This window comes from Cottoperca gobio, chromosome 24 (genome assembly GCF_900634415.1).
Source record: "Cottoperca gobio chromosome 24, fCotGob3.1, whole genome shotgun sequence".
NCBI lineage: Eukaryota > Metazoa > Chordata > Actinopteri > Perciformes > Bovichtidae > Cottoperca > Cottoperca gobio.
Genome location: NC_041378.1, coordinates 5,757,617 through 5,784,394, shown reverse-complemented (window position 1 = coordinate 5,784,394; position 26,778 = coordinate 5,757,617). Strand labels below are relative to the sequence as shown.

At 39.9% G+C, this 26,778-nt stretch overlaps 1 protein-coding gene across 1 annotated transcript in view; it reads left to right on the top strand.

Moving 5' to 3' along the window:
- Positions 1–26,778, top strand: part of kcnk3a (potassium channel, subfamily K, member 3a) — a 29,708-nt gene that overhangs the window by 1,349 nt on the left and 1,581 nt on the right.

The following is a 26,778-nucleotide window of genomic DNA, read 5'->3' as shown; positions in this document are numbered from 1 at the left end:
ATCATTTTACATAATCTGAATATTGAAATCACTGACACAGCTTTTTCACATCAGCATGAGGTGTTGGTGGCAGCTTGAAGCCCCATTACTGCAGTGTGAACTTCACACACACTGAGCAGAGATGAGACTTTTTTTATAGACTGAACCCAGACACACAGGTTGTCATCAGAGACTCATAATTGAGCATTTTATTGAATTGCAGCATTGAAAAGAGGGTATCAAAGGGAAAGCTGCAGCAGCGAAGTAAAGGACTATTAAGGACAAGTGTCTTACGAATATGAAATTCTGTTGCTAACAACTAAAGGTTGTTTTAAGAGAAGACGCTCCAGGAGACTTAAGTTATGAGACATTCATTTGCTTCTTCTCTTGTGCTGTTACTCATTATTCCTGCTCCAAAAGGCCCTGCAACCACACAAGCCTCGCAGCTCTTTGCCCACTTTATCACACAGCCTTCAAAATGAGCCTGTTTGTTATTTAATTTAAACTTTGCTCCGCTCTTTGCATAATACTTTGCTTGTAGCTACAACTCCAAGCTTAACTTAGTCAGACATATTAAATATTGGAAAAGGAAACCAAAAAAAGAAAGGGATGCAGTGTTTGCCTTTGTCTCACAATGTGTCACTTCTCTTTTAAAGGGCCAGCGTGTAGGAAAAAACAACCCCGTTTTACACAATATGCAAGATTAACTGTACATTTCCTAAAATAATGATAATGTAGTCTTTTTAATGACATTAATCACATAACTAACAATGTTTTGAGAAGGAACAAGTTAACATTTTGCTATGATGGTTGTTTCTTCTGAGTCGGTAGTCATTGCATGTTAAAGATGTTGGATGAGAGTTAAAGCACCACTATTTAACTTTTGCTAAAGATGCCAATGTGACTACAAGTGGTAATTAAAGGCATGGAAATTGCCTTAATTTCTCTTAAATCATCTTCAAAGACATCATGCTTATCTGTGTTAAAACACAGTGTAACAGGAGCAAAGTAGAAAAAGGTCCACAAAGCCAGCATCTCTCTAAAGTTTGCTAGCATTAGCTAACATTAGCCACCTGGTCAGAAAAGACCAAACAAGGCTGTAGTGGCAAAACACTTGAGTGCATTGAACTGAGAAACGTTGTGTTTTACTGCTTGTAAATTCAACCTTTCGTTTGTAAGAGGGAGATTGTCTTTTCTATTCTTATACAGGTCACACAGAATCGCTTTAACATCTTCTTTTCATCTCTTAAGAGGCCGATCTTATCACCATCTCCTATCTGAACTTTCCTCCTGTGTTTAGTGACCGGGGCAGCTGTCAGTAGTGACCTGTGACTTGTAACCCTATCAGATGCAGGCGACTAATTGCACACCAACCCAACCCCGGGTGTCTGTAACCGCATTCTGTAATTGTGAACCCCGAGGCTGCTACAAACACAGTGATTGGCGTTTCAGCCTGCCATTAAGTATTAATGACAACACCAGACCCTCGCTGTTCCACTGTCCTCCTGGCACACAACATTAACGCTGTACATACTGCACTGTACACGCAATATCACGCAGCCATCACTTACATTAAAGGGCTTTAAAATGCTGAGCCGTAATACGAGGGTGAAATATCTAATTTGTAAAAGCTAAATCTGAGTTTAAGCTGTGATTTGTAAAAAGAAAAAGACTATTTATGTCACCGACTGAAGCATAAGAATAGACGTGAACCTCTTTCTTCCTGTCATATTCTCTGACATTAGTCATTAAGTCAATTAAGAAATGAGGCCAAAGGACATTCAGATTCACTACCGGACACCCCCGAAGACCAGAGAGTTAGAGTTGATATGAAAACAGTGTATGCTCTACTAATAGTTTAACATAAGTGAAGAAGGGAGGAGAAGCTGCAATCAGTCATCACTTTCCACTGAGGAAAGGGGAGGCAGAGAGCAGGGGTGTCCATTTACTCACTGAGTGTGGGTGGAAAGGGTTGAGGCGATGTGAGAAACAACACAAGGGGAAAATAAATGAGCTTTAAATAAGAGAGAGCTCTTAAGATGGCGGGAGTGGATGCAAGTCTGGACCTCAGGGCGGGGGAGTCTTCTCGTCGGTACAAACACTGTCAGCCACCTCCAGGGATGTACATCGTGTCACGGCCATGTCAACGTATGTGACTGCAACACTCCCCGCCCAGGCTGCAGTTCAAGGTCATCCAGGCCACGTAGAGGACGAAAACACAACATGAAAACACCGTCTTACAAATTAAACATGGCTCAAATCGTCCGTGTGTTATTTGATGTGCTGTATGACATCTGATAGGAGTTGGAACATGTTGTGGTGTTCTTCTTGGGCAGCTGGCTTGTGGGCTTTTTTAAATCACATGTTGACATAGAGCAGTCTTTGTATATCACACAATATGATATTACAGCAGTGATGTGCGGTGAGGTTCATGGCTGGGGAATTAATTTTAATACAGACATCCCTATTAACAAAATAATATTTTATTTAATTTTTAATTTAAATATTGGATTGTTTTCTCTTAGTCAGATTACATTTTCAATAAAATTGTGGTCTTACCTTCACTTGTAAAATCTTCCATTTTTGGCCGTCAGTCAGAGAAAGAAACTAAACTAAACTAAACGGTGCTACAATGCACCTGACTCTGATGTTAGCTAGCAGTAGCTTGTTGGTGCTACAATGCACCTGACTCTGATGTTAGCTAGCAGTAGCTTGTTGGTGCTACAATGCACCTGACTCTGATGTTAGCTAGCAGTAGCTTGTTGGTGCTACAATGCACCTGACTCTGATGTTAGCTAGCAGTAGCTTGTTGGTGCTACAATGCACCTGACTCTAGCGTTAGCTAGCAGTAGCTTGTTGGTGCTACAATGCACCTGACTCTGATGTTAGCTAGCAGTAGCTTGTTGGTGCTACAATGCACCTGACTCTGATGTTAGCTAGCAGTAGCTTGTTGGTGCTACAATGCACCTGACTCTGATGTTAGCTAGCAGTAGCTTGTTGGTGCTACAATGCACCTGACTCTGATGTTAGCTAGCAGTAGCTTGTTGGTGCTACAATGCACCTGACTCTGATGTTAGCTAGCAGTAGCTTGTTGGTGCTACAATGCACCTGACTCTGATGTTAGCTAGCAGTAGCTTGTTGGTGCTACAATGCACCTGACTCTAGCGTTAGCTAGCAGTAGCTTGTTGGTGCTACAATGCACCTGACTCTGATGTTAGCTAGCAGTAGCTTGTTGGTGCTACAGTGCACCTGACTCTGATGTTAGCTAGCAGTAGCTTGTTGGTATTGACATTTCTTCTTACACTCCCAATTAAATTGATTTGAATGAAAAATAACTTAAATAAGATTTCAACTTGTCTTTCCAGAAACATTCCTTCTTGTTAGCAGGTTTTGATTGGAACTTTTTTCTTGCAAACAAAGTGTTTGTAGAAACTGTTGCAGTGTATTCATATTGGATGATTATACAACTCACATCGTTCAATGTGTGCTCTTTTTGTAGTGAGGCATAAAGTAAAGGTGTAGCGGTCAGGGTGGTGGATGGTGGTGTAGCACCTTACAAACCTGGAATTAACGTTTGCCCCTTTAGTAACTGTAACCATGATAATTGTCTCAGGGTTTTAGTAAACGTACCATACATTTGCCTTACCTTTGAGCTCCCTTACTAACCCTGACCATAACTTAACAATAGATTGTATTTAGTAGAACCAGAATGTTTTCCTTAGCTAGACTGTACCATGGCCACCATATGCAGATATTGCAGAAAACAAATGGTCCAGTATTAATGTTTTTGTATTTTCTTTGACTCATGTTGACATAGTTGTATGCATTACAGTGTTTCAACAGCAAATGTAAAGGGTTGTTGCACCCAAATTTAAAATAATGAATCTCAGTTATCTCAAAGTAGTGTTTAAAGCAGATAGTTTGGATTTAGTTTGTCTGGGATTTCTGCTTTCTTCCCACTTCAAAGGAGGTGAATGGAATTTTGTTTGCTGCAATTTCCAGTGGAACTCATTTTTAGTCCCATTTTATTTTTCAAATATAATTCCCTTACATTGTGTGAAGGCAGAAATCTCAGAGTCACATGTCACAAAACATATTAGACCAAAACAGTAAGATATCACCAGGAGTAAGTCAACAATATGTTTCTTCATATTTGGGTGAACCGACCCTTTAACTACAAACTGATCTAGTTCCTTTAAAGTTGTGGAGAATTCATCTTACAAAACAATACAGTTTGACTTCTGACCTTTGGTCTATTATCTAATCTCTGAAGTGATTAACCTTCCTCTAAGGCTCTTAAACATTTTTTTAGAAAGGACCCTTTAAAGTCAACATATGGTTGTAGTTAGAAAATCCTTCCTGGATTTTTATTATTGTGAATCACCTCTTGTTAAATAGTTTTTGTTCAAAGATCATTTGGCCGTTTGCCTCTTGCAGATTTGGTAGACGTGAGCTCAGTGTTAGTTTGTGGTCTGTGACTCCATAATTGTCGAGTGGAAAGTGAATACAAATGCATTCAGGGCATGAGATCTGCACGTGTTGCAATAATCCCAACACATAACATACAGTCAGTGTTAAAGCTTTGGTTGGTTTGCAGGCAACACTCATCCATCACATTAAAAGTGTCTTGGATCAAAGAGCTGAAAACTTTCCAGCTCTGCTTTAGTTGCTCCATGACCAGCAGGGCATCATTTGTTGATGTACTCGGAAGCACGTGTGTGAAAGTAAAGCAGGCGCTGAAAAAAAAAGAGCATCAAGTCCTCGCTGGGTCAGTGCATCTAATGTTTCTATATGTGGACTCACAATGAATAAAATATCAGATAAAAAAAAAAAAATTCTATCTTCATCGCTGACGTGGACTTTGATTTGGCACCGGGCGCCATTTTCAACCGTTGCATAATTAGAGGTCAGATCCTGAAATATTAATGGTAATTACTTACATTAGTATCATCATTATTATTCAGTCTGCTTAAGAGGTTAGTGCAGAGTGGTTGAGTGCACAAAGAGTATTACTCTCACCAGCTATTCCACACGGGCTCCTATCATCGGCAGACAGACAGAGGGAGACGAATACTTCAGCTCTTCTCAGAGGAGCGTCGGCAAGGTGACAATACAACTAAATAAACATCTGTATTGCACTGAGTCATCTGGTGATATTGGCGTCAGTTGTGAGACGATAGAGATGCTTCCATGGGTTTTTTTTTGGTATGATGTGAAAACTGCTTTTGGGTTTTGGATCTACGAAAGTTTTTAATTCCACATCTATACATCTGTAGAAAAAAACTCAAACGTAGCCGTAGCTTTATTATGTAACCACTTCAAACAGAGTGAAGACCGTGCTTCTCTCTTCTGTCTGTAATGGCTTGGAACATTTTGTACAGATATCCGTGGCTCCGGTACGATGAGTCCTACTTTGACTTTTCCTCTAGCGCCACCATGAGGTTCACATGTGTGAGTGAAATGTCTCGAAAAGTCGATGGATTTTCGTGAAGTTTTGTTCAGTTGTGCAATTTACCCCCTCAGGGTGAATTACAATAATTTAATATAGTAATAACCAAAATAAAAATTGGTCCAATACTTTTGTTTATGACCAAATACAGATAGACAGATAGATAGATACTTTATTGATCCCGAGGTACATTTAGGCATCCAGTAGCTTAAAAGACATATGGCATTACACATCTTATAAATACAAAAATGCACTGCAAATACAAAAATGCACTGCAAATACAAAAATACATGCAACACTAATGACATTCCCATCATCTTAACAACCGCACTTTAGGTTTTGTGCTAATAATATGGCAAATAACATAGAGGTGGTAAACATGCTCACTCTCTGTGACACACAGAGCCGCTAACAATACTTTAGACTCTTGTTTTCTTAAGTTCCCCGTGCAGTTTGTTGTGTTGCTCCATGATGAAGACCAGAGCTTGGGTACTCATTGAGGTTGTTATGTTTATTTGAAGTAGCCAAGAAATACCGTAAAGGCTTTTTGATCGTTTTGTTTTTCTCGGAAATTGAAAATATGAGCAGCGCTGTTGCTTACAATTTTTTTAATGCTTCATCACACATCTGTAATGGATCAATTAACAGGTTTGAAGCAGATTCAGTTTACAGTTTAATTGAATTGGGGGGAATTGATCCGCTCCTGCTGTTTAAGTGATTTGGGAGATAAGGTAACTGTAACTCTTCCTGCTGCTTGCATAAAGCTTCTGCCCTCTTCACTCATCATGCAGACACACTGGGATGTAATGTACAATAGAGCTGTTTGCAGTCCTTAAACACGATTTGAGTTCACAAAGGTCAAACCGAGCATGACATAAATGTGCATGTTAGAAATACGTTAATTAAGTAAGAGTACTGGACAGCCCTGAGTCAGTGCTGCCTCAGGGCTGTCACTGGAAACTTAAGGAGCTGAAAAGATGACTAATGTTTGACTCTTTGTTTTGATTTGCCCCCCCTTAGTGTCTGTGTCACTAAGACTACAAGAAGATCACAAACCTCAGACGTGTACGGACAAGTAGAGGTCAGGGAGGAAGACATTGATCCTCTTCAGAGGTCGTTTAAAACAGCTCTGAGCAAGTGAACCTGGCAGCCCTGGAAAACGAATAACTTGGACAATAAGAAATGTACTGTAATGACAGTAAATGTCACTGCACATAACATGCAGACTGAGTCAGCGTCTCTATGTATGGAGCGTTTACCCACTGATAAAGATCTAGATTGATACAAAGTCAACTCACAACCCCTCGGTAAACGCGAGCACTTCAAGGAAGAAAACAGCTATTAATGTATTTACTTTGTGTGTATGTTAAAAAGGCAAATCAAGAGAAGAGGAAAGAGAGAGAACACGCGGCTGTGTTGTGGTTTTATCAGCTGGGTTTTCACATCTACGTGCGAAGAAGTGACATCATGTTACAGTAAGTGAAGGAGGGTCTAAACACAAAGCATCATGGGATATTGTGCCCATAATATCGCCTTACTGTGAGGATCCCAACAATAAAATCTAAAGTAGTTGTGCCTGAATCTGGCCAAACCTTCACCACAGGAGATGTTTCAATAGTTATTTGTGGCCGACAGAGACGTCAGATCAGAACATCTGAAATGTTTGGCCCTTTGGTCAAATTAATCAATACATTACAGCTCCATCATCTTAACTGTGTCTCCAGTAGATGAGCCCTGTTGGCATGCTAACACCAACATGCAATATGTTTTGTAATAGTTCAAGATTGAATCGTTTAGAAGTGACCATTGAAACAGAGATAAGTAGAAATCAATATTTTGATGAGGCAAATGTTGCATTATTGATTTCTGAAGGACTTCTGAAGAAAACTGATGGTTTGCTCTCATAAAGCCATAAACCATCGATAACTTAGAAATGACTTATTTACAGTATTTGCACAAGGAGACAAACAAAGAGGTTAATTAGAGGAGGAACTCTTGCCTCATACAATTTAAAAAATAAACTCGATTGTGATTCTTCTGTTCTTAACATGGTCACTTATGTAATTTGTTAAAAGTTCCCTAAAGTTTCTGAGTTTACTAAGTGGACCTGAATGAGCAACAAACTTTAATGAAGACGGCAAAGAAAGTGGATTTTAATGGGCTCTGTGTTTCATGATGGTAATTATTGTACTGAAGTTATTGAATAGGGTAAATACAACATAACAAAACCCCCGGGGAAAGTAAAACACACCTCCATAAGTCAGCAGTTGTGTAAATAATTAGACACAAAGCAAACAAGTCCCAGTGTTACAAAGTGTTTAATGGATTTTGCACGTTATTTCCAGCAACATTCAGTCTCTTTAATTAAAAGCACCTTAACAATAACGCTTAAATCTCAGAATCAAAGGCCCTAATTCCACTGAGCTGTGGGTACAAAGTGAGTGTACAGAGAGAAATGTTGAAACATCTATTATTGGCTGAGAGAGCTTGTTGCTGTTCTGGATCTGAAGCAGTAACGTCTGAGAAAGTTGACAGAAGCGACTCTCATTGCCGCTGCTGCTCCGTTCACATGACCAGCTAATGTTTACCTATTGTGCGTCTGCTTTATGCTCCGCTGCCTCAATGGAAAGTTGAGCGCTTGCCTGACTCACTAAACAAAACATGACTTTGTATTTATTAGACTTCATAATCCAGCGGGGGCTAACTGGAGTTTAACCAAATAAAATAGTACACAGTAGTGAGATCTGAATCTCGTTCACTTGACGTTTCCTTCTTATGTTCCAGAGTATAAATATACACTGGATGACGTGTAAAGTCTCTGCTGTACTGTGGCAAACTGAATCCTGGGAGGTTTGTTTCACCAGACATGAGAGCTCTATTTCTTTCTTCTGAATGGAAGATGCCTATAAGCTCATGGAATATTTAATTATTACAACCCGGAGCTGTAAGTGAGGGTTCGACAGAGACGCTCGATTAATTCAACTTAATTCATACAGTTGGAAATTTGAGATGAACTGAAATGTGTAACGTATAAAGAAAACATATTGCTTCAGTACATCTTTAAAAGGATAATTAAGCTGTTAATGTATATTTCTCTTGTTGTTCTCTACCTTATCTGTCGTATTCAACGTCAAGCACACAATCTTCCTCTTGAAGATATCTTTAAAAATGAGTCGCAGATTTATAGTTTTCTCTTTTGAAAAAGCTAAATTGTGTAAAACAGCTGGGAACTGCAACATTATTAAAACTGGAGTAAATAGTGCTTTTGTTCGGGGACTATTTCCAGCAGCGGATTAACACACATTTTGTGCTCTAGTGACTATTTACAGTAGCAGGATGGCGTATGTGGGATTTACTCCGAATAGACTACAATGCCAATGTTCATAGGAAGATGTTTTCAGAATAAGATCAAGCTGTGACGACGCAACTGTTTGGAGGATCAATTCATTGTTGGCTTTGGTCTTTTCACCAGAACTGATCCTTTACAGAATATTATTGCATGCCCGAATGTTCTTGAGTATTCTCGTGGTACATGTGTGTTCGTGATGTGTCACTTGAAAAACAGTGAGCTCAATCTAAATCTTTTTCTCTCATCATTAACAAAGATGTGCACCTCTGTGCAGACTGACTGATTGTTAAAGTGTCATGGGGCTGTCTCTTGAGCAGTGCTGGAAAGTAAGTACATTTACTCAAGTACTGTACTTAAGTACAATTTTGAGGTGCTTTTACTTTATTTGAGTATTTATATTACTCCACTACATTGTGTGCATGTAAGTCCCCGTGTGTGTGTGTGTGTGTGTGTGTGTGTCCCAGTAGCTAGCTCACTGCTGCTGCACTGCACTCATACTGCGCTTGGACTGCGGTTACCGTTGATATCTCTTTATATTTTGATGCTAATACTTTTGTACTTTTATCTAGAATGCAGGCATTTTATTTGTGACAGAGTATTTCTACGCTGAGGTATTACTACTTTTACTTAAGTAAAAGATCTGAGTACTTCTTCCACCGCTGCTGTTGGGTAAGGCTGCGTCGCTGTGTTGTCTCTTGACCTGAAAAGGAAAGGTATTGGAAACTTGTTCAGTGTGCAGACAGTTCAGCTGGGATGTGATTCCAGGAAACAACGCTGGTAACAAGGCTAGTGATAGGCTTTATAAGAAACGCTCAGGAATTATATAAACCTTCTTCGCAGTCAGTGTTGCCAGAGTGGAAGGTTTTCCAACAAAAAGTGGAAACTTCTAATTGGATTTTGCTGCTTTTCATAATTTGAGTCACTTTTGGTGGCGGTGCCTGCCAATAACAGTTATGTTTTTTATTGATTGGCCCCTCATCTTCTATAATTAAGCCCCCTTGCACCATTTCTTGTTAATCTGATGGAAATTAAACACGTAAAATGTCTGAATCAACTTTATGTGTCATGACAGCCGTCTTCCTGGGTCGGATTTAGCAACATTTCCATATGACATACTTCAGATTATTATTTGTTATTTTAACAAAATTGAATAATTTTCTCGACTGCAGACTTGGAAAAACACACATATCTACAAACTGTTATGACAGTTGGATGTGTTTGAGGCTCTTATTTGGCTTTTTTCAGTCAAATCTGGCAACACTACCTACAGGTCCCTAATCAAATTCACACTTTTGACATTTTGACATGTCTCCCCAGAGATGTAATCGCTCAGATATTAAACGTTTTAGTTTTTTTGCCCACGCTGCTGCAGTTCATGAAGGGTTATGAAAGAAATAATCTAAATAAATCCATGCAAGCCGTTTCATTTTAACTGACTGAGAGGATGTGCTTTGGGTTTGGCAATGATACTTAAGAGACAACGTTACGGCCCACACCGAGCGGCAAATTGTCTGTGTTTCTTTGAGATATGTTTGAGTGCTGATGAGAAATTTGCACCGAGATGCTCATTATTATGCATTGTAACTCTTTTTTCAAGCATTACAAGCATGCAAGCTACTGTATAGAGCCGCAGTAGTGAGGAAGTTTATACAACGAAGCACGAAACACAAAAGCAGCTCAGTGTACCAACGCCAAGTTTCTGAGAAGCAATATCTGTCACCTGACAAATGAAACACAAATGATCGTTAGCTGCTTCAAATGACACATTTAATCCAAATAGCAGTTAAATCTGCACTGTGGGGGAACAATATACAAAATCACAACTAGCCTCTACTGCTATAAAAATCCCATACACAGCTAGTCACACAACCACACCAGAGAAACTCTCCCTGAGGAACTCACAATGTCATGAAACGCAGCTCTCACACACATTTCTCTCAGACGGGAGGGAGGGGGGGGGGGGTTTGTACCAGCCGGCTGATTATGTACCCAAAGCTCTGAGCTGTCTCCCCAATGCAGTGCCCAGAGATGTTGGAGAAGCCTGAGTAGCCTTTTCTGCTTCAATTTAGACATGTGCCAAAAAGAAAAATCTTTCCACATCAAGCATGGCAGATCCTTCAGCAGCATGGAAAGGGTCTAAACACTGAGGTGAGAGGTGAGACGCTAATACTCTATGTTTATGGTTCACAGACAAAGCGAAGCGCTTTCATTGCCGTCCTTATCATAACAACCTGAAGTGATTTTCTCACAACTCACTGGCTCCCGACGGCTCCAACGTTCCCCGTGTGTTGAATGCTTTGGTAACCCGTGTGTTGTATTAGCTTTACGCTACTCCAACTGGCTCAGAGCGCTGGAATGATTTGGTCAGACAGCGCCAAGCGACTGAAGCTCGCCTGGCATATATATACTGTCTCCCAGGGGAATTTGTTTTCCAATTTGTTTCCAGCATCTGCTTTATCTCTCAACAAGCCAACCTGGATGAAGTGGACTGTCACACACTGGGGTCTAATGATAATAACAATAACAATGATAGGTGAGTTGTGTTTACCCCCGAGGGCTGCTATCGGAGTGCAAGCTTATGAGTACACATTTAATATCCATATAAAAGTGCCCTGTGACAACCTTGGGCTAAAACAACAAGCTGCAAACCTATTTTCTGTGGAATAATCCGAATATCACAGCCGTCAGTATGCTGGTTGTGTGTTGGTGGTGTTTTTTGTTGCACTAATGGGGAGTGAAGCAGTGCTCAGAGATGCACTTCAAGCAACTGTGTTGACGAATAATGACACTGGCTGACATGTTAACTTTTGCGATCACCATACAATCTCACAATAGAGAAAATGTTGTTGATATGGGACAGTTCTGCTCCTCACACTTTACGTCTAAAGCCAACATTTGGTATCGATGAAGGATGCCAGAGATGTGGGCATTGTGACTTGGACGGTCGCTCTTTTAATAGCTTCGCAATTTGACTTGACAGAAAAGATTTAAGACTCGACTTGGAAGTTAAAACTTGTGACTTGGAACATGATGACTCGATTGCATTAATTTTATGTTTTTAGTTTAAACATCAAATTAAAATATTAAATATATTCAATGTTGTCAAGGGGGGAGTGGCTTGACTTGGGAAGCGACGTGCCTTAATGAAAGACTCGACTTGACATAACCTGTGACTTGCTTGAGACTTGGACCAAATGACTTGAGTCACTGACCTTTGCTACAGTATGTGGCAGGGCAGAAGGTTGGTGGGCGACAATCCAGGAAAGAAAACATCTCTGCATTCAAACAATTCAAGGGGCTGCTTTGGCGATATCATCCAGGAAGTCACATTTAAGAAACCGATCCAAGAGTTTGAAGGCTTATCAGGTGCGGTACGATTGTGAGGAAAACAGAAATATAGCGCTCACAAGAAAGCAGAGTTTGAACTTTTCTCTCAAGCTTTCTTCTTTTATTTGTTACACGACTACTTCTGTCATTTCTATACAAAGGATTTGTCCCTATGACTTACCTTTCACCTGGCGTCTAAGTGTGTGGTGGTTTCATGCAGTGGACTGAAGTCGCATCACAGACCAGCAATTTACATTTGCCTTTTTATTACCACGACTACGATCTTTCCCTAACCATAACCATAAAGTGTTTTAGTCACCTAAACTTACCACAAACCACCATAACTTCCCTAACCCTCACCATAGTTGCCATTGCAAAATATAAAAAAAACAATTGGATTTTGAAACTCTGCCAACAAAGTTATGTTTCTGGTTTGTTGGTTTGTCAGCAGGAAACTTGTTAAAAAAAGGATGAAGCGTGAGCCAAGAATAAACCCATTACATTTTGGAGCAGATACGAGTCATTGGGTGCATACAAACTACTTTTCACTCATGGTAACAGACTTGGCAGAGGTCTTCGCTCTCCCAGTGCCCAACTCGTTGTTGAATATAATCCAGGGTTTTGCAGAATTGTCCAACATCCACGTTCTTGTCTGGTGACAGGCTTGCGAGAAACCATTCTTAATAGTGATTGTGTGTTAACTGTGAGTAATCCTACACAACACTAATGAGGCAGCACCTCCCTCTTTGGAGCAATCCAAATATAAAGTGGGAAGCTTTTGAACTCCTTCTTTGGTGCTTGAACAAAAGGAGATTTCGCGCACGCCTGCCAGTAAACCTACTGGCTATCATTGCAGCAATTAAAAAGTAATGGCCAATGATATTTATTGTCTTGGGTTCCTGTGCACCGTGTCACCCTTTAGAAAGAAAACAAAACTGTTTCGACAAACTCTAGTTTTAAATGCAAAGATGCCAATGAGTTACATCTCGTATGTTCCTGCACAAGCTCGTGTTTTTGCTTCACATAAACAGAAAACTGCAAATAATAACTGCTGTGTGAGACGAGACGAGTTTCAACACTATTTTATGTTGAATTAATATGAGACAGTGTGACTGGGGTCATGAGCTGATGAATCAGTGGGACCATCTGGCTGTTTGGGCTCCTAATGAATATCAGGCTGGAACTTAAATGTGAGTGAAATGACATTTGCGTGTCCTTATTATAGTACTGTTATTGTCTGAGTTTGCCCCATAAGAAATATGACTGAATAACAGAAGAATTAAGACATGCTTTGAGACTAAACAAGCAAATTACACACATGTTCCTGACACTACTGTATGCACAAGATTCATGATGATACCTTTTGTTTTAAATGACCTGCTTCAAACATAAGCAAAATATATCAAAATCAAAATGATGCAATAAACCTCATCCACCCACTTCTTCAAGTAGGTTAAAACAAATGCTACGGATGGATTTGCAGATACTGTGTGACTCAGGTCTGGTAAGGTTAACCTGCAGATTGAGGGGAGGTGGAGCTGATGCTCCCTGTCTGTCTGCTCCCGCCATATGGTCAGCCCGAGGCAGTGGTTACCTCACCAAGGTGAAAGTTTTAACTGGATACTGGATCGTCATTGAGTCATGGTTTGGACAAAGTTATAACACTCTACGTGGTGTTATTACGAGTTTGTCCCCATGTACAAGCACAGGTTTGCATGTAATGTAGCATTATGGGCTAAAGGCACAGCAGCCAGAGCTTCAAGGTCACGTCAACCAGCCTGAAGCCTGTACAACGAAGCGAGTTCAACATACTCAGGATGTCTTTGTGTTATCAGGCTTCACTAACCCTAACAACCGCAATCCCGCTAAGCGGTCCTTCGACGGTGATTATTAATAAGTAATTATATATAAGTGCGGCATATCTCACAAATGAAGAATAAACTACAATATTAGACCAATTTGAAAAGGTAATCATATAATCCAGGCTAAAACTAACACAGTTTAAATTGCCAAATGCAGGAAGGCAAAACATTTCCCAAACATATGACATCACTGCCCTATCTAGGGCACGAGTAGATCTCGTTATAATCACATTTGTGTATTCCATTAAATGAAGGTGTTGTGTTAAATGTATTCTAATAGAATAAAAGATACTCTTGGGGAAATTATGACGCGCATGATAAATACTTTAGTCTTATTCTTTCAGCTGCAACCCCGGCGGTGTACAAATAAAATAAAAACATAATATAAAAACATAATTCCAAGCAGGTAAGCAGACTTGCTTTCATATCTTGATAACCAGCCACAGGCCGACACTACAGACACGGTAAGCACCCGGCGTGTCACACGGCTCAAGAAGCTGACACAAAGTGAATATATATGATATGATTTGACACGTCGGCGTCGTGGGCTGCAGACTGTATACATTGCCTTGTGTTACTTTGCTCCGGGTACTTTTATGTATGCTGTAGATGTTTATTAGATTCGAACATAAACCTATTGACCGCTTTGAAATATGTTCTTATATTTATTTTTCATTTGCTCCCAAGTCTATTTTCCAATCACTGGGGTTGCAGCTGCAAAATAAGACTAAGATAGTGTCATACACTCCATAAGAATACATCTAAGCAACACAATAATGTAATTATAGTCAGATGCACGCCCTATATGAGGCAGAGATATTAAAAACCTGTTAATTTACGCATTCAGAGATTTATTTGCCAGTTTTTCTTCCTGGATTTGGCATTTTAAACTGTTGTTTTTATCCTGGATTATGACTTTATATAGTCTATAACTTCCTCGTATTATCTTACGATCCGCCCACCGAGCCGTGATTGGTCAGTAGAAGCAGGTGAGGTGTGCAGGGTGATCTACCCCGGTGAGAAGTGAACCAGGTTTCAATATATAACATCAACCACGTGTTTAAAACTGCAACCGTAATCCCAGAGAAATTACGTTTCCTTCAAAAGGTCATTGAGAAGTTTAGTTGTGTGGGAACACACAGGGATGCTTCATCAGGGATGAACACTCACTCTGATTGTTTTGGCGATTAAAACTTTGACTTTACAGACACACAAAGTCTCTGTGAGCAACTGACTGTGTATTTATCTTTTACCATCATAGCACTTTACTTAAAAAGTGCATGCAAGTGAGAGGAAATGGAGCAAAACAGCAGAAAATCTAATAGATGTGATGCACATGAAAAAAACACTTTGTTGCTATTGAATTGTCCATGCTGTGAAAGACGGTTGACGCTCTCTTATGAAACAGCATTAAGTCAAAAAGCTTTCATGTTTGCTATTATGTTATTTTTACAGCATATACAATAAACATGATCAGAAGATAAACAACACACAATCTTTTGTTCAGGACAGGAGGATCAGGAGCAGCAGGCAGGGGTTCATATAACACCTTAATACAATCCATTACTTGATTTAATTGCATTTGGTGGTTAAGCCAGGTGATAGCATTAGCCTCATGCATCACATGACGAGGCATACGATAGCTTTACAATGTGGCAACGAGCCCAGTCAGACGGCTCAGCCATGACGTTGATAGGCACTTATGTCTCTAGTAGAAAGCTGTTGTCGAAGGACCACACACACTCTTTGTGAAAGTATTGATGTGTAACACACACACTTTTCCTCATATCGGTTTGTGCACGCATGCGTGTGTGTTCATCTTCAGCGAGAGTTTAATATCATTCTTCATTACGAAGTTAAAACATGAGCTAAAGTAAAAGTGTTAAAGCGTTAATGTTAATGTAAAAAGTTTCATGGTTACAATCTTTTTACATTTTGGAGCTTTTAAGAAGTTGTAGCCTTTCAGCTCTTTCCCCCAGTTTCGAGTCTTTTTGCTGAGCTAAGTGTCTCCAGCACTCGCACTATTTCTTGTAGGTAATTTGTCCTTAAATTAACCTGATCAATAACCCATTTTAGAGACCAAAACTGACATAATATATATAAAAAAAACAAAGAAAATCAGAATATCAGCTCTAAGAAATTCTTTCTTAAACACATCAGATAAACAAAAACTGTTTTGATAAGGATCCCTTAAATTTGGTTATTAAAGATTAAAGTAAATTCTCTTTGGTGGAGAAACCGTGTCATGTACACTCTGTTTTTCGCACTACGGTTTCTTGTTACTTTACTAACTGACGTTCATTTATTAAAAACATTGGTGAAGGTCTTCACTGATTTGTCAGAAGTTAAAACAACAAGGATGTCAAGAGCATACAGAACCCTGTAATATGTACAGGATGTCATTTCTGGTTACATTTTTTTTTAATTAAAATGATTTGTGTAACCAGGCACTGATGTTTATCATTGTTCCTATGTGTGTTCCTCTCATTTAATCCAGGGTTTTTCCATATTGTCTTCCCTTTGCTGTGTAAACTGATCTGTGTGTGTTATGCGGTTCCTCCTCTTTCGCCAGCGCAGTCAGCTTAGGACAGCATCTGTTCCCTTGGAGCAGCTGAACGAGCTGAACTGGGGCCAGAGCCTGTACGCATATATCAGAAGAATCAGGTGACAGAGGCAGGTGATTGAAAGAAAGAGCAAATACATCGCTTTGAGTTAGAGACTGATGGGGCACAGAAATATACAGTGAGAGGAGGGTGGGAAGACCAAACTGGAAGGTAAATAAATGTGGATGAGAGAGAAATAGAGATAGCAAGACAAGCTGCAGCTATTTTTTATAAAAGAGCATTCAACTGAATAAAACATAACCCCGCTGCAATCCGAATAACCAGAAATCACAAAGCAAGCGTGAAAAAAAACATGTGAATTTATGGCAGGCTTGTCACGTATGTCACATGTTTAGTTTTTTAAAAGTTCAATGTGTGACTCCGAGCCACCTGCTCCAAAGAAGTAGGACGCAGTATTTCACCTCTGAACTGTGTCCATACAATCTCTAATGTTTATATTGTAGTTGTAGTAGTTTGCCATATTTATTGTATTCTAATTTATTCCTTATTGCATTTTCATGTGCACATCCAGCTGATACAAGAGATACAAGCTGGCACATCTAGAGATACAAGAATGTCAAGGGGACATGACCAGAGTGTACTCTGGTCCCAATCGCTAGGACAAACATAAGATGAGCATATGAAGAATAGGACAGTATAATGCAAGATAACAAATTCCCATTACATCCTGTATAGTCATTCAGTGGGCAAGAATACCAAAATTCGACCAAGCTGCTGAAACTCTGAGAGCCAAAACACACAGCTGGTTTATAATCTTCACATCTGTGATTACTGAGCACTGATGTTAACCGGGGGCTGTAGTTTGTGTAACGTTACGTTAGTTTGTTTATTGGACTAAATCCAAAGTGGCAGAAACTAGAAAACGACCCGCATATTCGTCTCGTCTTCCCGGTGGCGGCGCAGCCAGGAGAGCAGCCCGCCGGGGGAGGAGAGAGGTCGGGTGAGCCAGCACTCGGCAGCCGCCTCCGTCAGACGGAGCCCAGTCAGCGGCGGAAGAGACTCGAGCTCAGCCAGAACAAGCCCCAGCGCCGGCAGTCACAGCGGGCTGGTGAATCTGTGTAATGGCAGGGAGTTTGCAGTGCCCCCGTGCTGTGGCTGAACTCGAGCTAACTGAATCTAAACCGTTTCCCGGGACAGCTATACACTCAGCGAAACAGCCTCCTGGCAGCTGTGAGGTCAAAGCGAGGTGGTGCGGGTTGTTTTCCCCTTTCTGCCACTTTGAATGTAATCCAAACTATAAAAGAGACACGGAACATGGCTGTAATATTCATGAGCGAGTCAGGCAGCCGTACTTCTTCTCCCGCTGGTCTGAGGGCAGACTGGAGCTACAGTGACTCACTATCGCCTCTAGAGGAACACGTGGTATTACAGCCTGGAGATAGTTCAGTAGACGTCGCACAAGCAGAGATGTCTTTGACATAAGTTCATTGTTTTAATGGTTTAAGTTTAACTTCTGGCAGATCTTACACATTGAACCTTTAATGACACAATGCTGGACTAGTTTCACATGCGATGTCTCATATTCTGGAATGCATAACATGTTGTTGCTGCTCTACAGTATCAGCTGTCTCTCCACCGTCACGTGCGAAACAAAACCCTTGTTTGGAGTGCAGATGGATCAAAGGCCGTTAATAGTGTGTGAATTTTAGTAATCGTCTTCTGATTCACACTTGGCCCAGTTCCTAGCCTAGATGTAAGTGAGTCTTTTTATATTGATCCTCGTCATCAACACCTGCAGTGACATCTGTGACTAATTATAGAAACTGTAGTCTGGGCAAGTGCTTCCCAATTGTTTTTGTCTAACCTACCTCTACGGCCCCGTGAGATGAACTCCTTCTCTCGTGTTCCTAATTTATTCTTTGAATTGCTTTTAAACTAAACGATATTTAACACCATCTAATATCGAAAGTGGATATTGTTACAATAATTGAACTTTCAATATACAAACACAACACACAACTAAACTGCCTGAGTGAGAGTCCTGTGTGTGTCCGACCAGCTACCCTGACGTCCTTCCTATTTGTGATACATCGCAAACTAACGTAATCAGGGAGAATATACGTTTTTCTCTAAACGTAAAAAGACAATTTTGTTAAATTTTAGTAGACCAGAAAGTAATATTTAGTTCAGTTTGGTGAAGTTTGCATTGGTATTACTACCGCACCCAGAGAAAGGGGGTACAAGTATCTCTGGTTGGGAATCCCTGGTCCAGGCTCATTATAGAGATACTAGGGCACATTGGCTCAGCAGTTATGTCATTATTCTGAGTATGACTTGATTTGTTATCATTCTTGGCAGTAAGAGCAAAGTATGTTTGGCACTCCTGGCAGCCGTTTACCACAAGGCTTTAGTGTCTTTTCCCTAAAGAAAGTATTTCAAATTCCAGCATCATATTACACAACATGTTCTCACTTTCTCTTCACTCTTTCTCCCTTCCCACACAGACACACTTTTAGAGCAGATAGCCCAAATGGAGCACTTGAAACCGATACGTCTGTTATTTGAGTTGACCTCCTAAAAGCCTGGAAAGTTCCTACATTAGCAATGAGTACAAATTAAAGACTTCCTTCCATCTAAATGAAGTTTTAAATACGCCTTAATGGATCTTTTTATAAAATGTACTACAGTGGAGATCATGAGTTATGTATTCAATATCTGTTTCCCTTCAGCTTTATTCCTCGTTCTTCCACCTCACTTTATTTCCTTTAGTATTTCATCCTGTCCTCCTCCTCCTCCTCCTCCTCCTCCTCCTGCCCCCGCTCCTTCGTTGTGTACAGTATCTGTGTATGTGAACCCCATGTTCGTCCAGCTGTGTTGTGAGTTTTAAAACAAGTCCATATAGACTGTGTATCAGGTACGTAAATCACGTGATTTATTTAATTAGCTAACCCTCCCAGAGATCTCACACTCTGCTTGGAATGCCTTGCTTACTGACCTCATGGAAAACTGCGGCCTGCCAAGGTTTCCTCTCATATCCCCTAAAAAGGAACCTTAGGAATACTTTTGGAAATAGACCCCGATAGGGATTTTTTTTTTTCACAGTGAAAGCCAAACACAAGACGAGGATGGTCGGACACACACACGGACACAGATTGGCGCTTTTGCTAGAAGCACTTCTGCAGATGACGTGTGAATGTTTAGGGTGCATTGCGAGAGAAGATGAAAAGGTTTTACTTCGACACAGGTACATTCAGGGAGCAGAGTCAGAGTATTGTACGGGACTCAGCTGTGAGCTGGATGAGCGCACATGCTCCCAGGCTCGATTTAGAGCCCACACAGGGGTAACCGAGTTAAAGTGAACCCAGGCGGACGCTTTGCCAATGTGCCGTCTCCTCTGGCGTTACATCATGATTGCTTGTGATGAATACATCCCATATTCCCCACCTTTTCTCTCTCTCTCTCTCTCTCTCTCTCTCTCTCTCTCTCTCTCTCTCTCTCTCTCTCTCTCTCTCGTTCACTGTCGGGACTTATGATGAAAGTTTGATTAGAGAGATTATTCTTACTATTTTACAGTCCGCTGAGAGCAACAACAGAGTGAAGTTGACACAGCTGACATCATTACAACTACTACATAATAACATTACCAATATTCTGATCCAAGGTGAAAAGACAATATACAAAAAGACTGATGTCTCATGTCGTTTAAAGCCACTACAGATCATTTAAGACACTGTCACGTCGTATACAGGAAGAGACAGAGATTAAACCCTCAATGCTGCACTTAGCTGACAACCTGCTCTACCTGCTGAATGTGGCTAGTGTTTCAAAACCATCATATCAATGCTATATCAACTTTAACTGAGCCACATTGTGCAAACGTTTGCTCTCTTTTTGATGACACTAAACCTGCACCCTTTAAAGCACTTTAAACTACAAAATGTGCCAAACACAGCAGCTACAACAGACAATATAAAAGGCTGTAGCTCGCCTGGTGGAGCCATGTGCAAAGGTCCTTTGCTGAAGCAGCAGTGTTTCGAATCCGACTCGCAGCTGCATGTCATCCTCTTTCTCTCTCAGCTGTTCTATCAATTAAAGGCAAAAAGCCAAAATAACCTGAATAACATGATTGATGATGAAATGACTGACGCTGTCGTCGACAGTGATCGTCCATCAGATGCTCGGTACTCATTAGACGAATCATTTGGTCAGAGAATGTCCTGGCCAGAAAAACGACAGGATTCGTCATGTGTTCAAATGCACATTACTATGTTTACGTTTTCGCAACAAAAAAAACATTGTGGCCTCACGAATAATGATTGATGTCCGTCAGTGGTACGAGCAGAAGTAGCAGGATGTTGTTTTAGTGCGACACTGAAAAAGCTTTCTCTCTGATCCATAACTCGTTGAAAATAAATGAGGCAATTATGCTTGTTTTTTTTCTAGATTCATGATTGCACTCATTGACTTTAAATAATGATATCTTTCCCCCACAATAAAACATATTCTTAGAATTCTTGGCTTTCACACACACAGGGACATTACACAGCAGCTGTCAGCAAAGGTTTGTGGGTCAAAAGGCGGACGGGGTAATGGAGGGAGGTGGGAGGACCAGAGCTTGTGTTTGAGTGCCTGAATAAACAATCACAGGGGTCGTCTGGAGTTTGAGGTGCCTGTGACGGAGTATTGATAGGGGTCTGCGGGTCCATGTGTTGGATGGAAGGATCTATGTCGACTTTTGATGCGTCATCTTTGGGTGTTATCTGTGGAAATGCTCGATGCTTACAAGAGTTACACCTACATGTTGGTTGGGGTAGTGATATCTCTGGCCAGATGCAGCTGTGGAGAAGGCATGCTGGGAAGCAGAGTAGGCTGCTTCTCCAGACAGCCTGTGCATGACATGATCAATGTTTATTTGCACGGTTGTACAGAACGTTCTCCAATCTGCTCGCCATTTTAGGGATGGCGTAAATGCAGATAAGAGGGATGTCACGCCGGGACGGCTGCTCGGGCCACCTGTACGGTGAAGAACTAGGCCGGCCATGTAGGGGTGAATATTGTGATTCTGTGTAACACCTCCGAGCACACGTCAGCGTTGCAGAAGGAATTTGTTTACTGACCACTACAGTGATACACACTGACAGTCTCGTCCTCTTAGTAGACTGTAAATGATCACAACTAGTCCAGTAACTCAGCTTCAAAAGGAGTTTTCAACTAACTGCTGACGTGGGGACTTTTGAAGGGTTGTGCTTGTATTTAAAATTTAAGTTTTCATTCAACACCGTTACAATTCCCCCTAAATGTGTGTATTTTATATTCCTGTTGTGTTTTGGTTTTAAAATGTATTGAACATCAGTATTTCTCTCTCAAGGTCGTCATTTGTGTCCACCCTTACACACTTAGTTTGATTTACGTCCTCACAGTATATTACTGCCATCATCCAGATGAGAGAAGCTCTAAACTTCAGTTATCTACGTGCACTCACAGCAATAAGCTTTGCAAGCAGCAGCAGATGCTTTACAATAACCAAAAGCTCAGAAAATAATTTCATCACCATGTTTTAGATTATTTCAGTATGTTAGGGGTTAATATTCGCTTTTGTTTCTTGCGACTTTTGGGGTCTAACAGTGTTAAAATCCAACATATAAGCAAGGCGACTTTTTGTTTTATACATACTGTATATAGCATATTTACATACAATTTAACTTTAAAGTTTCCCCTTATCTTGCCCTGAAAATGCTGTTATTCCACACACTGTTCCCAGCTTGTTCCAGCTCTTCACTGAAGCTTTATGATGTTCACTAAGCGAAACATATTCAAACCCGGGACTCGATGGTTTACAATGGCTGCACCATTCAATACAAATGAAAATATTCTAGATAAAAATCATCAATTAGTTAGATCCCTTTTAAAAAAGACTAAACCTTAAACTCATTGTGAATTTTTTCCGAAAGTAATTAACCACATGAGAAGCCATCTTTCATTACACATTTACGCAACGGCAACCGTATCCAATCGGCTACTGTTTTCACCTTTGCCTCTCAGTCTGGAGTGAAACCCTGCACCACACACACATACACACACACACACACACACACACACACACACACACACACACACACACGAGTGTAATATACCGTGTGGCACTGGCAGGTCTCCAGGGTGCAGAGATGTCTGAGGACATTATCAGTCACCACTGAACCACAGAGAGCGACGCTGCCACTAGCATTTCTGTCTCCAGAGACTCTGTCTTTTGTTAGATGTATTATGTGTGTATAACATGCCATGTTTCAAAAACAGGATTTGTAAATCCATTATTATGTATTTCATTTGATATTTTGTGCGTCTAAAAAAGTCACCTCTGTGGTCTTTTGTTTGCATGTTGTGGACATTTCTTTTTTTAGTCAACAGCTTTGTTATTATTTTATTATTTTGATGAATTAGCCCCTGATAAATGTGTCGCCTCTTTGAGTATCCTGCCCCATTAGCTGATGTGATGAGCTCGATGAATAGGTTGTGCTCCTCATCTCGTTGGCGAGAACAGATTGCGCCTGGTAATCAATGAGAACGTTATTGAGTGACAGAGAACTGGAGCCCTAACAGGCACATTATACCATTCTTTGATGTATTTTCAAAGCCTGTTTTTATCCCTGCCTAATTAATTAGCCTAATGAAGACTTCGGATGCAGCGGGTGGTGTTGTGTTTTAGAGGCAGATACCACCAGGACAGAACTGTGCTCTGCTTAGCTGTCATCTTTGGAGGGAAACTCGCAATCACAGGACCAAAAGGTGAAACAACAGCCAGCATCGATGACATTAGTTGCATTGCTCCAGATGAGAAGTGTTGGAAGATGACATTTAATTAGGAAATCTGAGTGAGATGAATTAGAGGGTAAAAAAAAAAGTTTTTGAATGGCAAGGATATCATAAGGGAATATTCTCCTCTCTATGAAATTATTTGTTTTGGAGCATTTAAATGAACTTGTTGCTCGAGGCTTTAACTTAAATGATTGGCTGTAAATTACGATCCAGTAATGAGAGGCAGCAGGGAGGAGGGAATGAGGGTTTAGAGTATGGTGCACCTGTGCTCTGCTGACATTTGTAAACCAAAGCCTCCCCTGCTTGTTAGTTTTGCGTAATAAGTCTTTTAAAAGCGTTTATAGCCTTTCCATGTTATGCAATTTTCATATTTTCTTTCACATGATAATTACAGAAATTAGGTTATGAGACAATCGGCCCCGGGTTGCAGCAAAGTCTTTGATTTTCCTTTCATATGTTGCAACAATCCTTGCACAAATTGAGAATCAGAGCTAAATTTAGAGGGGATTTACAGTTTCCTTCGGAAAAATCTGATAGCCTGTAATTTCCCAGATGTCTCCTTTGTGCTTTCTCAGTCTACCCATGAAATATGTGCAAATAGTTGCAGCCAAACGTGTTCAGTATTTATGCTTCAGCCGGTGCACAACTCTGGGGTTCTTCAGATGTCAATCAAACCTCTTTGGTCCATTGTTTGTTTCACCTTTCAGAGCGGTGAGGCTGCCCTTTTTTCCTCTGCCAATGCAATGACTGTTATACATGTTAACAGAGCGAGTAGCCCTGGTTGCTTTCCTCTGCGTGCCAGGACAAGCCGTGGAGATGTCCTGTCTCATGATAACTTTGTCACTGTTGTGGGGGGAGCGGGTGAGGAGAGGGGAGGATGAGCTTGTCATGCGGGTCTCTCCAGTCTCTCACACGACGACGGGACTGCTGGCCTTGTCGCCTCCAGCTCCTGCGTCTGCTGTTGACGAGCACCGCTGTCACTCCGGTCGTCCCCGTGTCTCGATAAGCTGCTGACAGCTCCTGACAGGCCCACAGCTCGGGCCCCGGTGCTTACCTGAACACACTGTCCTGCTCTTTCTGTAATGAATGGTCAATACGTGGATTTACTTACAGGCGTAGACAGAGAATACACTTGAGACGAGAGTAACCTTTTAAATAGGAAATAACACAATCTTCCTCTTAACATTTTAAAGTTTAAATAATAGGCATAAAATAAATAAAGTACAAGTGAGCTGCACATGTCAGAACACAAATAAAAACCCTGGAAATTAGTTTTCATAGCAAACAGTAATTCTGTTGGAGAGATATATCCAGGAGTGCAGTCAATAGTCAATACTCGTTGAAGGTTGAAGTAAATGCAATTTAAGATTATATTTCTTTCTGAGCCAGAGCTTGAGGCTGGTGTTGAAACTTCTCAAATGGAAGTAATAATGCAAATTTTCTTAAGAGAGTTATGATTTTTAATATATATTCATGACGGATGAATAGAACAGAATAATATTCACAGACCTGAGTTGAAATGTGGAGGAGCAGACGGACCATATAGACTCATGCATGTCTGAATATCAGTGGAAAAAGAAGCTATTTTAACTTCATTCAACAATTGACAAAGAAAGCCTAGGTCATGGAACAAATGGTTGAACAACCAAGGACTGTAATAAATTGCCTATAATCAGAAGTCACTTCTCCATCATCAGAAAATATAATAATAATAATATAATAATAATAATAATAATAATAATAATAATAATGATAATGATAATGATAATGATAATGATAATGATAATAATAATGGTAATAATAATACTAATAATAATAATATAATAATAAAATGATAATTGATAATGATAATTATATGATAATTATAATAATAATTATAATAATAATAATAATAATGATAATAATAATGATAATGATAATAATAATAATAATGATAATAATAATACTAATAATAATAATAATAATAATTATAATAATAATGATAATTATAATTATAATAATAATGATAATAATAATAATAATAATGAATAATAATAATGATAATGATAATAATATATATAATGATAATACTATAAATAATAATAATAATAATAATGATAATAATAATAATGATAATGATAATAATTATTATTATTATTATAATGATAATGATAATGATAATAATAATAATAATAATAATAATAATAATAATAATAATAATAATAATAATAATAATAATAATAATAGTAAATGTCTTTGATTGGATGAAATTTTAAAAATGCAATGCCGCTAAGAAGCCAAATGTCTCTTTGCTTAGTGAGCAGGTCAGGTTTTTCCTTCCACACGGAGATGCATCAGTCGTAATGGCTCTCATTCTGGCGGCCCAACTGGGAAAGCTTTAAACAGATTTGGCACCAGACAGACAGATGGCTCAACCGCACGGATCAGTGTGACAATAAAACCAGAGCCCAAAGAATTATATCAACCCCCGGAGTAATTACATTCAAACTATTGGTCAACCTTTTCCATTTGCTGATCCCCATTGTTATCAAGGACATCATCTCTGCTCCTGTGTGCAACAGGTCCACATGTGGGAGATATATCTCAGCCGCTAATGATGTTGCATGCAAGGGCGCCGTATCCTTTGCGACAATAGGAGTGAGACTATGACGTTATGAGACAAAAGGTTGGTGCTTAACCTGAAATGTGCCGGAAGGAAGCTCAAATCCATCCTAAAATTCATGAGCTCCACAGTGTGAGTGCATAGAGGTCAGGCCGTATATAAAATTGGCTGAAGGTGAGCAATTGCTAGTATTCTCCATTCAGCCATTTTAGCCATTGACAATACAATATGTTTTATTTTGAACATTTAAAACCTCTATTCTATACTCATCCATCGATCACATGAACCAACTCTCACACAAACTAGCCAACCAATAACTATATATTCCCCTTCCTCCTTTTCTGTATCTCACAAAAATATTGTTGATGGTATATCTTTTCAAACTGTGTCTATGTAGTAAATGATGTATCAGCCATTCTCTGTTTTATGGCAAATAAACTAGTAAAAAGCTCTCATTCAAAGTTTGACATGACATGTTCTGTGCATGGAGCTGCTTAGTTGCCTCTGAGTTTTCTGCTGTAGGACAAAGAGTGATGTTATAAACAAAATAAAGACCTATATTCACAACCTATCCTGCCACCGTCCTGTTTATTTAATCTTTAAAAATGTTGAGGACAAATTATGTGCGAATGTGTTTATTAGCCAAGGTCACTCCACGGAGACCATTTGTCAATGAATTATTCAGGCTCTCTCTCCCATACACGACAACAATGCTTGGCCAGTCCCACTGCTGCCCATTCTCATCTTCAATTTCATTCTGCTGCCGTGAAATGAAGAGTCTTTGAATTTATAAGAAGTGCTGCTCAAAGAATACAAATCCTTTATGTGTG